Raw genomic sequence first — 14591 nt, 5'->3', positions numbered from 1 at the left:
AAACAGCAGAAAACCAAAGTTATAAAGATGGTACCAGAGAAGAGTCCTTTGGTGGAAATCAGAACTCAGCTGCTAAGTGAAACTTCTCTTTCATCTACCTTACACTTCTTATTGTGGATAAATATGTTACATTATCCTGGACTCAATGTAACATAATAAAACTAATTTAGCTCTTTTATGGTTAATGGTGGATTGTAAGTTACAGAAGTGTGAATTTAATTAGGGTAACATGTGACAGAGCCTGACACATATTAGACGTACACTAAATCTTGGTAGCCTTTCCTCCTTTGCTTCCTCTTGCAGCACTTCTCAACTGGATGTTGGACACGTAAATTTGATACTATTGGTTGTGATATCTGGCAAGTGATGGAGGAGAATTATACATAATGCTCAGACCCAACTCAGAAGCATTTACATCAGTTTTTATATTTATGAAAGTGTCTCATGTATGAATCTGGGTTGAGGAGAGAAAAGGTTTGAGAATGGCTTCCTCACAATATTGATAAGCTTTCAGTCATATTTCTTTTTCTCTGAAATAATTTCTTATAAATTTCACATTTTAAGTGTAAAGGGAATGGAGTTGTTTCTAGTGAGTCTAGACAGTTTTCTTTTATATTCTATTAAGATTCCCTTTATTTTATTTACATATTTTCCAAGTCTTTTCTGTAACATGGGTTAAAAGTGAATAAAAGCAGAATCAATATTTTCTCTTAAGGTGGGAAATAGGTTATCTGAATAAAGTGGCCACTGTTTTCTAAATAGAGGATCAAGAGACATGACCTGACAACACGTTGTTTAAGACACAGTCTAGGAGATATAGTCAAACTTTAAAATGTTGGGAGCTTGAGGACATCTTGAAGGTATATGGGAAGAATATACCTTTGAAATTAGGATTTGCCTAGAGAATTGGGTTCTATTTTATTTAATTTAACAAATATGTACCAAATAGAATTCAATTTCCTCCAGTGTATTCCCATCATTATTTCTCTATTTACTGATATAATAAAGGCAATGGTGACATATTTACTTTTCACTTGTGAGGAAACAATTTTATGTATTTTTTTAAAACTTTCTTAAGGGCTACGTAAATATTTATTTAAATGGTATGATGTTATGTTTTAGCCCAGAATATTGTACCTCCAATCTGTGTCAATGACAAATTTGAATCACATTCTATAATAGGTTTTAAACGTTTAACAAGTCATGTGGTGAAAATTAGAAATAACTCCAGATCTTTTAAGGGCAATATTTAAGAAAAGGAAAACACAGTGCTCTTATTGGAAATGGCCAGTTGCCAGATTTGTTGGTGGCATATGTAGAGGTGGTCTCCTGTTCAACAGATCTGAAGGCAGAGCCTCATAGAGTGGTCCCTGTTAGTGTTGTAAAACTAGCATGAGCACCAGTTTTAAAATATTCCCCAGGATATTTTGATTGTCAGTTAAGTTTGGGTAACACAGTTGTATAGTATAAATCTTCAGAGTTTTCAAAATAGTTTTGGGTGCTACATTTATATAAGATACTATGTTAGACTTGATATCTGGGGAAAAGTTTATGACTTTAATTCAACAAACATTAAATAGCTACTCTGCTAGGAAGTTTAATGTAAGATGTCATGATATTCAATATAATGGCATTCACTGAAGGGAGAAAAAATCTAAATAAATTTAAATAGATTAAAATACAAAGTATGTTCTCTGACCACAGCTCTCTGACCACAGTTCAATGAAATTAGAAATGAATAACAATAAAATTCAAAAAAAAATCTTACCTTAAATGCAGAAAAAGCCATATTATTAAAAATAAACTTTAAGAAAAGAGAAGTGAATAACAGAAAGAAACACAGGAAACTCACGAATAATGTGTAAATTAAACAACACACTATTAAACAACTGAGTCAAAAAAGATATCACAAGAAAAATTAGAACATACTATGACATGAATGAAAATGAAAATACAATATACCAAAGTTCATGGATATAGTTAAAACCGTAAGCAGGAGAAAAGTATAACTGTAGATGTCTGTATTATAAAAGAAGAAAAGCAAATCCATACCTTAACCTACAACCTTAAGAAACTAGAAAGAGAAGAGTAAACTAAACCCAAGACAAGCAGAAGGAAGAAAATAATAAAGATAAGAGCAGAAATAAATGAAATGAAAAATAATAGAGAACGTCAACAAAACCAACAAACCCAAAAGTTTGTTCTTTGAAAAAATTTACAAACCTTTGGCTTAATTTACCAAGATGAAAAGAGATAAGACTCAAATTAATAAAATCAATAGCAAAACAGGGAACATTCTGACCTTATGGAAATAAAAATGATTAGAAGGGAATATTGTATGCCTATAAATGTGTTAACAGATAAAACTGACAAATTCCTAGAACACAAACAACTGACTCAAGAGAAACAGAGAATCTGGATAGATTTCTATTAAAGAGATTGAATTAGTAATCGAAAACTTTCCCACAAAGAAGTGTTTAGGCCCAGATGACTTCACCAGTGAATTCAACCAAATGTTTAAAGAAAATTAACAGCAAACTTCCACAAAATCTTCCAAAAACAAGATGAAGAAAGAAAACTTCGCAACTCATTCTATGAGCCCAGTATTATTCTCATACCAAAACCTGACAAAGAAATCCCAGGAAAAGAAAACAATAGACCAATATCTCTTTTGAATATAGACACAAAAATCCTCAACAATATACTAGCAAGCCAAATTTAACTATGCATAAAAAGTAATGTATACACCATGCCCAAGTGAAATTGATCTCAGGAATGGATGGTTGGTTCAACATATGAAAATCGATGTAATATACTATATTAATAGAAAAAAGGGCAGGAAACACATGATTATTGTAATAAATGCAGAAAAAGCATTCAACAAAATCCAATAATGATTCATGACAAAACAGTCAGCCAACTAAGCATAGAAAGAAATTTTCTTAACATGATAAAAGGCATGAACAAAAAGCCACAGCTAACATCATATTTTAAGGTGAAAGACTGAAAGCCTTCCCCCTAAGATCACAAACAAGACAAGCATGTCTGCTCTCCCCACTTCTATTCTACATTGTACTGATGTTCTCGCCAGGGCAATTATTCAAGGAAAAGAAACAAAGTCATCCAGATTGGAAAGGAAGAAATAAAACTATTTTTATTCACAAATGACATTATCTTGTGTATGAAAAATATAATATATCCACAAGAAAATTATTAAAACTAATAAACAAATTTAGTAAGACTGCAGAATAAAAGATCAATATACAACAATCAATTATATTTCTGTACAGCAACAATGAGCAATCTGGAAATAAAATTAAGAAAACAATTTCATTTACAATAACATCAAAGAGAATAAACTATATAAAACAAATTTAACAAAAAAGTGCAAGACTTGTATACTGAAAACTACAAAACAGTGTTGTAAGCAATTAAAGAAGACCTAAGATAAATGGAAAGACATCTCATATTCATGTGTTGGAATACTTAGCATTATTAAGATGGCAATGCATCCCAAACTGATATACAGATTACTGTAATCTCCATCAAATCCCATATGTCTTTTGTTTGGTAGAAATTGAGAATTTGTAAAATTCATATGGAAATGCACAAAACCAAGAATAGTCAAAACAATCTTCAAAAAGATGAAAGAAGTCTTGAAAGTTCCCAATTTCAAAACTACTACAAAGCTACAATTATAAAGATAGTGTGGTATTTGCATAAGAATAGACATATAGATCAATAAAATAGAATTGTAAGGCCATAAATAAACTCTTAAATTTATGGTCAATTGAGTTTTGACAAGAACGTCAAGACAATTCAGTGGGGAAAGGGTGGTTTTGTCAACAAGTGGTGCTGGGACCATTGAATATCCACATGCAAAAGAATGAAGCTGGACTCTACCATATACAAAATTAACTCAAACTAGATCATACCTAAATAGGATACAGTATTATAAAACTTTTAAAAGAAAACATGAATAAATTTTCATGCCTTTTATTAGGCAAGGGTTTCTTACATGTGACACCCAAAGCAGGAGCAATGAAAGAGAAAGTTGACAAGTTGGATTTCTTCATGGTTAAAAACACTTGTGCTTCAAAGAGTATTGTCAAGAAAATAAAAAGACAAGTCAAAGAATGTGATATTTTCAAATTGTATATCTGATAAGGGACTTTTAACCAGAATATATAAAGAACACTTACAACTTAAAAATAAAAAGGCAACCCAATTAAAAAATAGGCAAAGAATCTAAATAGACATTTCCCCAAAGAAGATATACAAATGGCCAATAAGTACATGAAAAGATGGTCAACATTATTAGCCTTCAGGGAAATGCATATCAAAACCCTATGAGATACCACTTCATGCCCACTATGATGGCTATAATTTAAAAAACCAAACAGAATAAAATAGAAAGCAACAAGTGTTGATGAGGATGTGAAGAAGTTGTGACTCTCTGACCTTGCTGGTAGGATTATAAAATGATGTACCTGCTTTGTTAAAGAGGTGGATAGTTCCTCAGAATGTTAAACATTGATTTACCATATATCCTTGCAATTCCAATCCCAGTTACATTCCCGAGAGAACTGAAAACATATGTTCACACAAAATTTGTACATGAATGTTCATATCAGCATTATTCATAATAGACAAAAAGTGGAGACAATTCAAATACCCATCAACCCATGAGTGGATAACAAAATGTGGTATATCCATGTGATTTGGTCATAAGTGGAATGAAGTATTGATGTATCCGATAACATTGTTGATCCTGAAAATATTACTCTAAAGAAGCCAGACACAGAAGGCCACATATGATATGATTGCATTCATATGGAATGTCCATAATCATAGAGCAGAAAGTGGTGACCAGGGATTTGGGTGAAGGGGGAATGAGGAATAACTAGTAATGGGTAGGGTTATTTTTTGGGAGGGGTGATATATATGTTCTGGAATTAGATAGTGATGATGGTTTTACAATTCTCTGAATATACTCAAAACCACCGAATTTTATACTTTAAAGGGGTGAATTTTATAGTATCTGAATTATATATCAATTTTTAAAAGATACCTAGATTTTATTTTGTTTCCTAGGTACCTTGCCCAGGTATACCTTCTGGGAAAATCACTTAACTTCTGCCCAGAAAACAGAGTTAGAATAATGGGATAAACATTACAAGAAGAAATATTTCATGTCAGTACCATTTGATCATTCAAAAAAGTAAAAGAAAGGGCTTCCCTGTTGGCACTGTGATTAAGAATCTGCCTGCCAGTGCAGGGCACACAGGTCAAAAGACCCAATGCAGCCAAAAAATAAAAAAATAAAGGGCTTAGTGATGGATTCTTTCTTGCTAGACACTAGGGATGTAGTTTGAGCAAGATGGGAATGCATCCTGCTTTTAAGTGGTATACAGTCTAGTCAGTGAATTTCCTGAAGTTGGAGTTGTCCAATAATAAAATGGCCTCCCTCCAGAGATGTTAAGATGTCCTTTCATTACAGATGACCACCTTTGGGGATGTTACAGGTGGAATTCAAGTCCTGGTTAAACGCCAAAGACCTTTGAGGCTCCATTAGACCTGAAATACTGATCCTCTGACAAACCTCATTACTGTGCCAGTGATTGCTAGCTTGGTTTATAGTATAAAGAAAATTTAAAAGTGCTGCAGGGTTTTGGTCTTATATTTAAAAAATACTTATTGCAGAATTGGAGGCATTAAGAAGAGAATGCATATGGTGTCTACTGCAGTTATAACTACCTACTTTTCCCTTCCTTACGTATTCTGTTTGTTCCCATTCTGCTTAATCTATGTAGAGGTTTTATTGTTTTGTTTCTGCCTGTATGATTTGCCTACCCTTTAAAATTTATTGCAGTAGTCGTCATCTGAAAAGGAGAGTAGTCAGCCTTCAAGGATCTCTTTGAAAAGAAATGGGGCCCTCAGATTGCTTCCATGTCCTGGCTATTGTAAATAGTGCTGCAATGAACATTGGGACGCATGTATCTTTTCAAATTATGGTTTTCTCTGGGTATATGCCCAGGAGTGGACATGGAAGCAAACTAAATGTCCATCAACAGAGGAATGGATAAAGAAGATGTGGTACATATATACAATGGAATATTACTCAGCCATAAAAATAACAAAATAATGCCATTTGCAGCAACATGGATGGACCTAGAGGTTGTCATACTGAATGCAGTAAGTCAGACACAGAAAGACAGATATCACATATCACTTATATGTGGAATCAAAAAAAGGGTACAAATGAACTTATTTACAAAACAGAAGTAGAGTCACAGATGTAGAAAACAAACTTATGGTTACCAAGGGGGAGGGAGGAGAGATAAATTGGGGGATCGGGATTGACATATACACGCTACTATATATAAAATAGATAACTAGTAAGAACCTGCTGTGTAACACAGGGAACTCTACTCAATACTCTGTAGTGGCCTACATGGGGGAAAAAAAAGAGAGTGGATATATGTATATTTATAACTGATTCAGTTTGCTGTACACCTGAAGCTAACACAACATTGTAAATCAACTATACTCCAATAAAAATGTTTAGAAAGCCAAAAATGGGGTCCTCAGAATGTTACTGCTGAACAGGTTTGAAGTCAGATAGACTCAACTTTAAATCATGGCTCCTCCTTTTAATAAATGGATGACCTTCCTCAAGTTATTTTATTTCTCAGAGCCTCAGTGACTTCATCTGTAAAAACATTTAACTTGAAAGTCTGTTAAAAGCTTTAAAAATTATTAATAATCTTGGCACAGGGGAATGGCAAATATTATCATCGAGATTTTTTTGATTAGCACAAAAGTGAATTAGGAACTAAGGATGGTCTCTTTTCCTTTTTACAAGATTTTTATTCAAAATATGCCTCTAATTTTGAATATGAAGACCAGCCAAATTATTCTTTCTAGAATAGAGAAGCATTTAAGTACAGAGAAGCCGTGTAGGATATTAGAAAGAACGTTGAGGCTGAATTTGGAGATTTAAGTTCCATCCTTAACTTTAATGTAAGTAATTGTGTTGTCTTAAATAAATATTTTATATTTTTGAACATCAGCTCTCTCATCTCCTTAATGTGAGGGTTACACTAGGTCAACGTTTTGCAAAACAGTTTTGCTCGATTGAGTCAATTGTTGGAAACTCTGAGTTGAACAAAATCAACTTAAAAAAAAATAATACATCTCAGAGCCTTTTTATGCCAATATGCATTGTGATTCTCAAGTAGGGAATATAATATGCGGTGTTTCTTATATTTATTGGAGCACTGCACCCCTTGCTATAGAGCATCTCACAAAACCAGTGAGGCACAGAACACACACTGGGAAATCCTGCCCTTCCTAATATCTAAGGAAGCTCCTTCCAGCTCTTATGTTAGGTGAGCTGCCTCCTGCACCTAAGAGTTGTCTAAACTCAAGGGAATATAAACCTCTTTGAGTTTTGGTTTTATGTCTATAAAATGAGGACAATTGCTATCTGTTTACTTCACAACTTGGTGGGAGGACTAAATAAATAATGCATTTGAAAGTGCTTTATAAACTATAAACCACTTTACAGATACAAGGGTCTTTCTCTTATTCATATTATGATGAGTTTTAAAAACATGAAGTTTTACTAAGAATATTCAAAAGAATACAAACAACAAATGTATGTACATGTTTATACCGAATTCAAGACGAGAGAACTATGCCCCACACCAAGGAACTTTGATGCTTATTGTTTGGTCTTGAGTTTATTCAATAGGATGCATTATGTATTTGTGATTTGCCACACCCTCAGAATGCCTGCTAATATAATTAACAAGTGATTAGACTGTGAAGGCTCACTGGGCTCTGTGATTGCTGAGGGAGCACTCATACATATTGCGTTTCCCATGTGCGGTTCTCAAAGAATGGATTCAGTGCCTTTGGACGTGAGAAATAGAATGGTTATAGGAGGCTGGTGGGTAAAGATATATAAAGATATGTGACGAAATGGAAAGAACGTGTTTGGAGCCAGAAGACCTGAGTGTGGTTCTGATTAGTCCTTTCGCTGGCTGACTGATTCTGGGCAAGCCATAACCCTCTGATAATCAGAACTTTCCTCTATAAAATTTCCTCATATATTGTTTTCTTAGGGGTAAAATATTATATGGCTGTTGTGAAGAAACAAATGAGCAAATCCCTTGTACTTCTAATTTGCTATAAAAATACTAGGTTTGAGGCTTTGATAGATATTTGAAGTATATGCTGCATTTATGAACAAGAAACCATCAGAAAATTCTGATTACTTAAGTATCTACCAGCTTCTTTGACTCCATTTTGCATTAAAAAGCACATGAAAATATAATATACCACACAAAAGCACACAAAATATATAATATACTGTATAAGAAGATAACTATTATCACATGGAATTCAATATTATTTAGTCTATGGTGGATTTTATCTAAATCGATGTTTCTATATTCTTGATCTTATAGTGTGGGACATCCTCTAAGAATGATTTTACTATAATACAGATATAAAAAGAGCATTTAAAAAAAACTAAAATTTCTAAGTAATAGTCAGTGCACCTCTTCCTTCTTTACTTATAAGACTCTCCCTATATCCATAGACAAAATAAATACTTACGAAGTATAAAATACTCTCATTCACACTAACAATATGCTATATTTCTGGAAAAAATATTCTCAGCAGCACTTTAATATGATGTTTGTCTCCACAGAAATAGGATTGGACTTAGGTTATTTTTTCTGAAAAGGAACTGGTTACTGGCTTTTTAACTACAAACTCCTTTTTTCCCTATAAATAATATTTCTTTATGCTACATAATAATCAATGGATATTTCTTTAGAAAGTTTGATGAAGGAAGCATTACAATAACCAGTTATATAAATTACATTTAATGAGTCTGCTTCATAGTAAACCATATAAGATTCTTAATTTTGAACAACTGTTTAGTGCGACAAATGTGAAGACAAAGAATTGCCTTTATAAGGTTGGAGAAGTGGATTGAATATTGTCTATTTTGCTCTTTTTCTTACAGTGAATTTCAAGATCAGTTTTTCTGTTATTGAAGGAGCTGGAATCAATTTTCTTTGCAATGATGAGTACTAATACATATGGAAAAAACATTGTGTTAGAGTGGAAGTTGGCATGGTCAGATGGACATGGTCTGTTAAAAGCTAGTATGAGCGTTTGTGTGGACAAGAACCCAGAAAATGAAACAGATAAACAAGTCGCTAAAGGAAGCAAGAGCTTCAATGGCCACTTGAGAAATTAGATACAACTCAGATTATAATTTACAATGCTGTCTACGCATCTGGCTCTCTAGGCAGTGTTCCTTGTGCAATTACATCATCACTAAAGTTATATGATCACCTGAGGGAAAACCTAAAAATATCAGTTTCTTGTCACATGGGCCTCTGAGCAGAGCTGCTCACAACATGGCAGCTTACTTCCCCCAAGTGAGAAATCCAAGTGAAAGCAAGTGAAAGATGACTCCCCCAAGGCCGAAGCCGTGGTCTTTTTTTAACCTAATCTTGGAAGTGACATCTTATTACTTCTACCGCATTCTGTTTGTCAGAAGCAAGTCACTAAATCCAGTCCACATTCAAGGGGAGGGAATCGCACAAGTCACGATAGCATGAAGCAGAGATCATTGGAAATCATCTTTGGCATTGCCTAATTTATACACTCTTATAAAAAGACCAATGCTTCTGTAGCCATGCAAACAAATAACCACCATACCAATTTTAAACCCATTTAATAGATGAACTACAACTTGCCTCATTAAACCTGCTTTTGCAAGCCCAACCTATGCGTATTATTAACATCTCACTTTTGTAAATCAGTCAATCTGGAATAAATTCACTCCAGTTAGCACACCTCTGAGCAACAGTCTCATTCAAGTAACCGTGATTAAACAGATGATGACCATGAAAATCCACCCATCTTTGAACTTCACTGATTTCCCCAAACTCTCTGTAAGATCAGTAGTCTGCTCTGCTTGGAGAGACTGTTCCTGATCAACATAGCTCTTCCCTACTATGTCAGCAATAAATTCAGTTTTATGTTTTGGTTTGTTTGAGGTATTGAGTGCAGGTCTACCACCCTCTGACAATCCAATACATACTGTTTTAAGCTTACTACTAAGTTTGGGTAGTAAGTTGTTAGGAAGTAAAAGCTAACTCATACACTCTGGCAAATAACAGGTCCATCACAAGTCATTCCAGTTTTCATCCTAAAAAGAGTAGGATCCTGGCTCATTTGACATGGAAGTTGGCGAGTATAGATTGCAAGTCACTAATGGAAATGATGGCTGTAAGAGCAGTGTCGACGTAATCACTGTCATGAATTCAGCTTAATTTGTGATTTAATACATTTTATTTTCTCACTCCTGTTACAGCCCAGAATTACAGATGTCTTCAGTGTTTCTGGAGGAGTCCTTTCAATTTGGCTTTGAAATGCATTCAGGGATTTGATCTTTTCTCTTAAAATACTAAAGATGTTAGTGTTGGTCTTGTGAAGGCACATGCTCTCACACAACTGCAGAGTGATTTCTGAGAAGTCGGTATCTGGAAGGCATGTTTTAAAAGCTCTGATTTATTTTTATGGTGAAAGAAAGAGGAATTATTAAGAAATTCTTGGAAGTGGGATATGAGTAGGATTTTTTCCTCCAACATTTATAGGCTTTCATTTGAAGCTCCCTTAATGCAACACTGGTCAAAACATGGTCCATGGTATCTTGTGCTGATTTTCCTGAAGAACGGCACATTTTAAAAATTCTGAGGTTTGTTACAACCAGATGATCAGCAAACCCTACGAAGGAGGAATATGGCAAGAAATAGTCTAAGAAATAAAACTGATATTCCCAAAACCAATTGTATTCAATACTCATTTAACATCTTAGTGTATGAAAAGGACTGGGTTTAGGGGTTGGAATTGGAGATAAAACCAGGAAGGTTGAACCTTAAATGCCGTAATAAAGAACCCTAAGTATATTTTTAAAGAGCACAGGGAGCTTTTGAAATGGTTTAAATACAGCAATGACATAATTAGATCTGTGTTTTAGGAATATCAATCTGGTATATGTGTAGAATGTGTAGGATGAATAGCATTGGGGAGAAAATGGAGGGAAGTAAACCAGTCGGGAAACCATCATGGTACTCCAGGTCGTGAGTTCATATTGCTGTTCTACCACTTAACAAATATGTAACCTTAGAAGCCACCTAACATTTGCACTTCAGTCTCTCCATCAGCGAAACTGGGTGAGATTGATCTATATGATCCCTAAGATCCTTTATAGAACCTAGAAAAGCAACACAAAACTCTTTAATTCTCTGGGGTTCTAGGAAGCAAAATGAAAGCAATGTAAGAATTTGGGTCATTGAAAGAGCAAAAACAGCCTTGATAAGTGTGGGTCAAGGATAAACTTCCTTTATTACTTTAACCCTCACCCAACGCAGAAATATTGCCTACGTACTGGTTGGCAGATGGCCCCCGGGATCTGCTTCGGTACCTCCAGTGATAGAGGACTCTGAAGGGTACCATTTCATCCATTGCTGGGCAGCCCTAATTGTGTTTTCATTTGCTTTTATATTGAGGTGAAATTTGCTCATTACTATTAGGTCTGGAATTACACTGAATAAGTCCCTTTTCTTTCTTCTGTGTGACCATTAAACTTGAGCCTAGTCCATCCCAGCTAAACATTCTGAAGTATTTTTAACTGTTTTCTGAGGGTGTGGTTTGGGACCCTTCACCATCTTGAATATCCGGGGTGACATGGGTGTAGTTTCCATGATCATCAGAATGCTGCAGTGACAGCCCCTGGGTCCTCCACAACCCCCCATTGCTGTTGGAGCGAGAGCAGAGCTCAGACTCTCCCTCCCCAATCAAAACTTGTGGTTCTCCAGTGTGCAACTCCAGGGATGATGCTTGTGCAATGATCCAGGACGTCTCTGTGGATTGGTAACAAGTGGGCTGGGACTGAAGGTCCCTCTTTTCCAGTGGGAGGGGCTGCACCTGAACCCAACTTGTCAAGGACATGGTGGCCTCTGGACTGGTAGCTTCTTTCCCACAGCAGGAGCAGCTGTGAATTCCCATGGGCCCTGGGCGGGTACCATTTCTCAGTTCTCCTGCAATCAGCAAGCACTTAAGTTCAGTCAGCTCAGCACCTGAGTCCAAAAGAGTTTGTCCCCCCACCGACTTTTAAGTCCACTTTCAAGACTGTACAATAAGAAGGACAGGGCTCTCCAAATGTCCTTGGGTTTCATGTTTCCCCAGTACCTTTATGCCTAGTCTGAAGGTATGGTATTCACCCTCATCCACTTCACCGTAGAGTTATAGTACACACACACGGTTCCCCTCCTAATTTCTTTTTGCTGAGAGATTAGGTCCCAGGTTTAGCACTGGATATAATTTCTCTCCTCCACACCACGTGTGGATTGAAGTTTTCACTTAATGGGTTTTCTGAAAGCAAAAGATTTAATCCCAACCACCTGTCTCTTACTCAGAGGCGATCCATGCCCTTAACCCAAAGGACACAGACATATCCCACAAATATATGAACCAGCTAGAGATAAGGTCTGGGGGAAGTAGGCTCGGGGCCCCAGAACATCCCTCTGTGGGTGGCCCCTCGATACATCCAGCCTCTGGAGAGCAGCCATGAAGGGAACAGGAACTGGAGCTTGCCTGGGCAGGTCTCTAATCTCTGAATAGTCGTTTCAGAGGGCTCCGGTAGTTTCTTCGTGAAAGTGAGGATTTTAGTTCCTGAAAATCTGAACTATTATATTATTATTCAAGCTGATCTCTGGCCACTTAGTCATCATTCTGTCTAGCATGATACCGAGGCAGGAAAAAAGTGGGCTTCAGGCTGGACACTTACAACTAGCCTCCTGTTTGCATTTCCTGAGACAGGAGATAGGTGGGCTCCAGGTTAGGCACTTACAGTCAGCCTCCTGTTTGCTCTCTGAAATGGAAGTAACAACAGAAACATGGTAAATAACCAGGCTTTGTCTCCTGTGTACACCTTAAGATAACAGTCATGGCAGGAACAGAGGGGGCCTAACCCTTGTTTGAATAAAGGATCAAGACATCATATATTTCCCAACCTTCGGGAAAGGGAGACATTGCACATGTGCAGAAAGTCTTCTTGGGGGTCAAAAAAGAGGGGGCACCACCCCAAAATATATGATGCTAAGGCTGCCCCATAGGCCTCTGGGCTGGAATCCATCTTGGAAAAATGTTGCGCACGCATGTTGGGGAGGGTCCTAGGGCAGGTCAGGTGTGGAAAAAGAAACCAGATAATTGGCCAGAGGTAAACAAAGACCCAGAAGAACTGCCCTGTATAAGTGACTTAACGGCCTCTTTACTGCACTTCTCCTCATTAGGGAGGATGCCCACACCCTTTCATTCCGGGTGGGCGTCTCTGCCTTGTTTCTATCTTAACTAAGCAAACTGATTCTCTGTGTGCTCTCCCACTTGTTGTTGTGCTATGTCTCTAGTAATAAACTCTGTGCCTGTTTTTATAGTTTTTGCTTCCATGAGAAATGCATTTTTCGCTGGGGGCAAGAGCCAGGGGGTGTGGTGACTGGTTTTCATCCAGGCTATCTAGATTCAATTCCTGGCCAGGGAATTAAGATCTCTCTCTACACCAATGCTCACTGCTGCCTCTCCGAGATCAATACCCTTGGTCCTCTAACCACCAGCAAGAAGGAAGAGGTGACGTCTGCTATTGGCAGGAGGTTCCAGTCTGCAGCTGACAGTCCTCCTTTGGGGGTGGAACTAAGGAGCCTCATGGAGGTGGGGGGTGCCTACAGGTATCATCCAAAGAATAGAAAGTCTGAGGAACAGTTCACACCTGTTCTTTTAAGAAACCTCCGCTTATCTCAATCAGGTAAATGGCAGAGCCATTTCTCATATGGGAAAGGCCCATTGACTTGGTAAACACAGATCAAATGTCCTCTGAGTGGCATGCATTTGTAGCATGCCTTCTGGCTATGTCACTTCAGGATGAATATTTCAGCCTGCTAATAGGAGCTGGCCAGCTTTTATTGGGCATTTACTATGCGCCAGGCACATTTCCAATTGCTTTACAAATTTTAACCCTTTTAATCCACAGAAAAGGAATACGGCAAAGACATTCATATTAACTTCATTTTATAGGTGAAGGAACTGAGACACAGAGTTAGAAGTCTGCTCTGGGTCACACAGTGAATAGGCAGGGCCGAGCCAGGAGTGAGACTTAAACAATCTGGCTCCAAAGCTCAGGCCTGACCACTGCACCACCCTGCCTACCCAGATATTGCTGCCCCTTCAGTTTGGCCCCTACTTACCTTTCCAAGTCCATCTCTTTACTTCCAAGTAGCAAAACTGGAGCATTCGCTCTTTCCTTGACAAAATCCATTCCCCACCTCTGTGTCCTCTCATGATCTTCTTTCTGCCCAAAATGCCTGTCTCCAGGCCCCTTCTCTGCCTGAAAACCTCACACCCATTTTGGGGAGAATCCAACTCAAAGATACCATCAAAGCAAAAGAAACTAACATTTGCTAAGTTCCCACTATCTTTGGGATACTCTACTAAGGAAATTCACATAA

The 14591-nt window shown here is 36.9% G+C and overlaps 1 long non-coding RNA gene across 2 annotated transcripts in view; it reads left to right on the top strand.

The window, feature by feature from the left end:
- LOC113613060 (uncharacterized) overlaps nucleotides 1-14591 on the top strand; it is a 65152-nt gene that overhangs the window by 35245 nt on the left and 15316 nt on the right. Inside the window, exon 3 of one of the 2 annotated variants that reach the window (XR_003430071.1) lies at nucleotides 9041-13468. The exons of the other annotated variant lie outside the window; for it this stretch is intronic. This is a non-coding gene — a long non-coding RNA (uncharacterized LOC113613060). Of the gene's footprint in view, nucleotides 1-9040; nucleotides 13469-14591 lie in introns of those variants that run through there. 2 annotated transcript variants of the gene reach the window in all.

Source organism: Aethalodelphis obliquidens, unplaced genomic scaffold, assembly GCF_003676395.1.
Source record: "Aethalodelphis obliquidens isolate GAN/ISIS:26980383/991018 unplaced genomic scaffold, ASM367639v1 scaffold84, whole genome shotgun sequence".
Taxonomy (NCBI): Eukaryota; Metazoa; Chordata; class Mammalia; order Artiodactyla; family Delphinidae; genus Aethalodelphis; species Aethalodelphis obliquidens.
The sequence above is the reverse complement of the archived record's forward strand: the minus strand, read 5'-3'. Positions and strand labels throughout refer to the sequence as shown.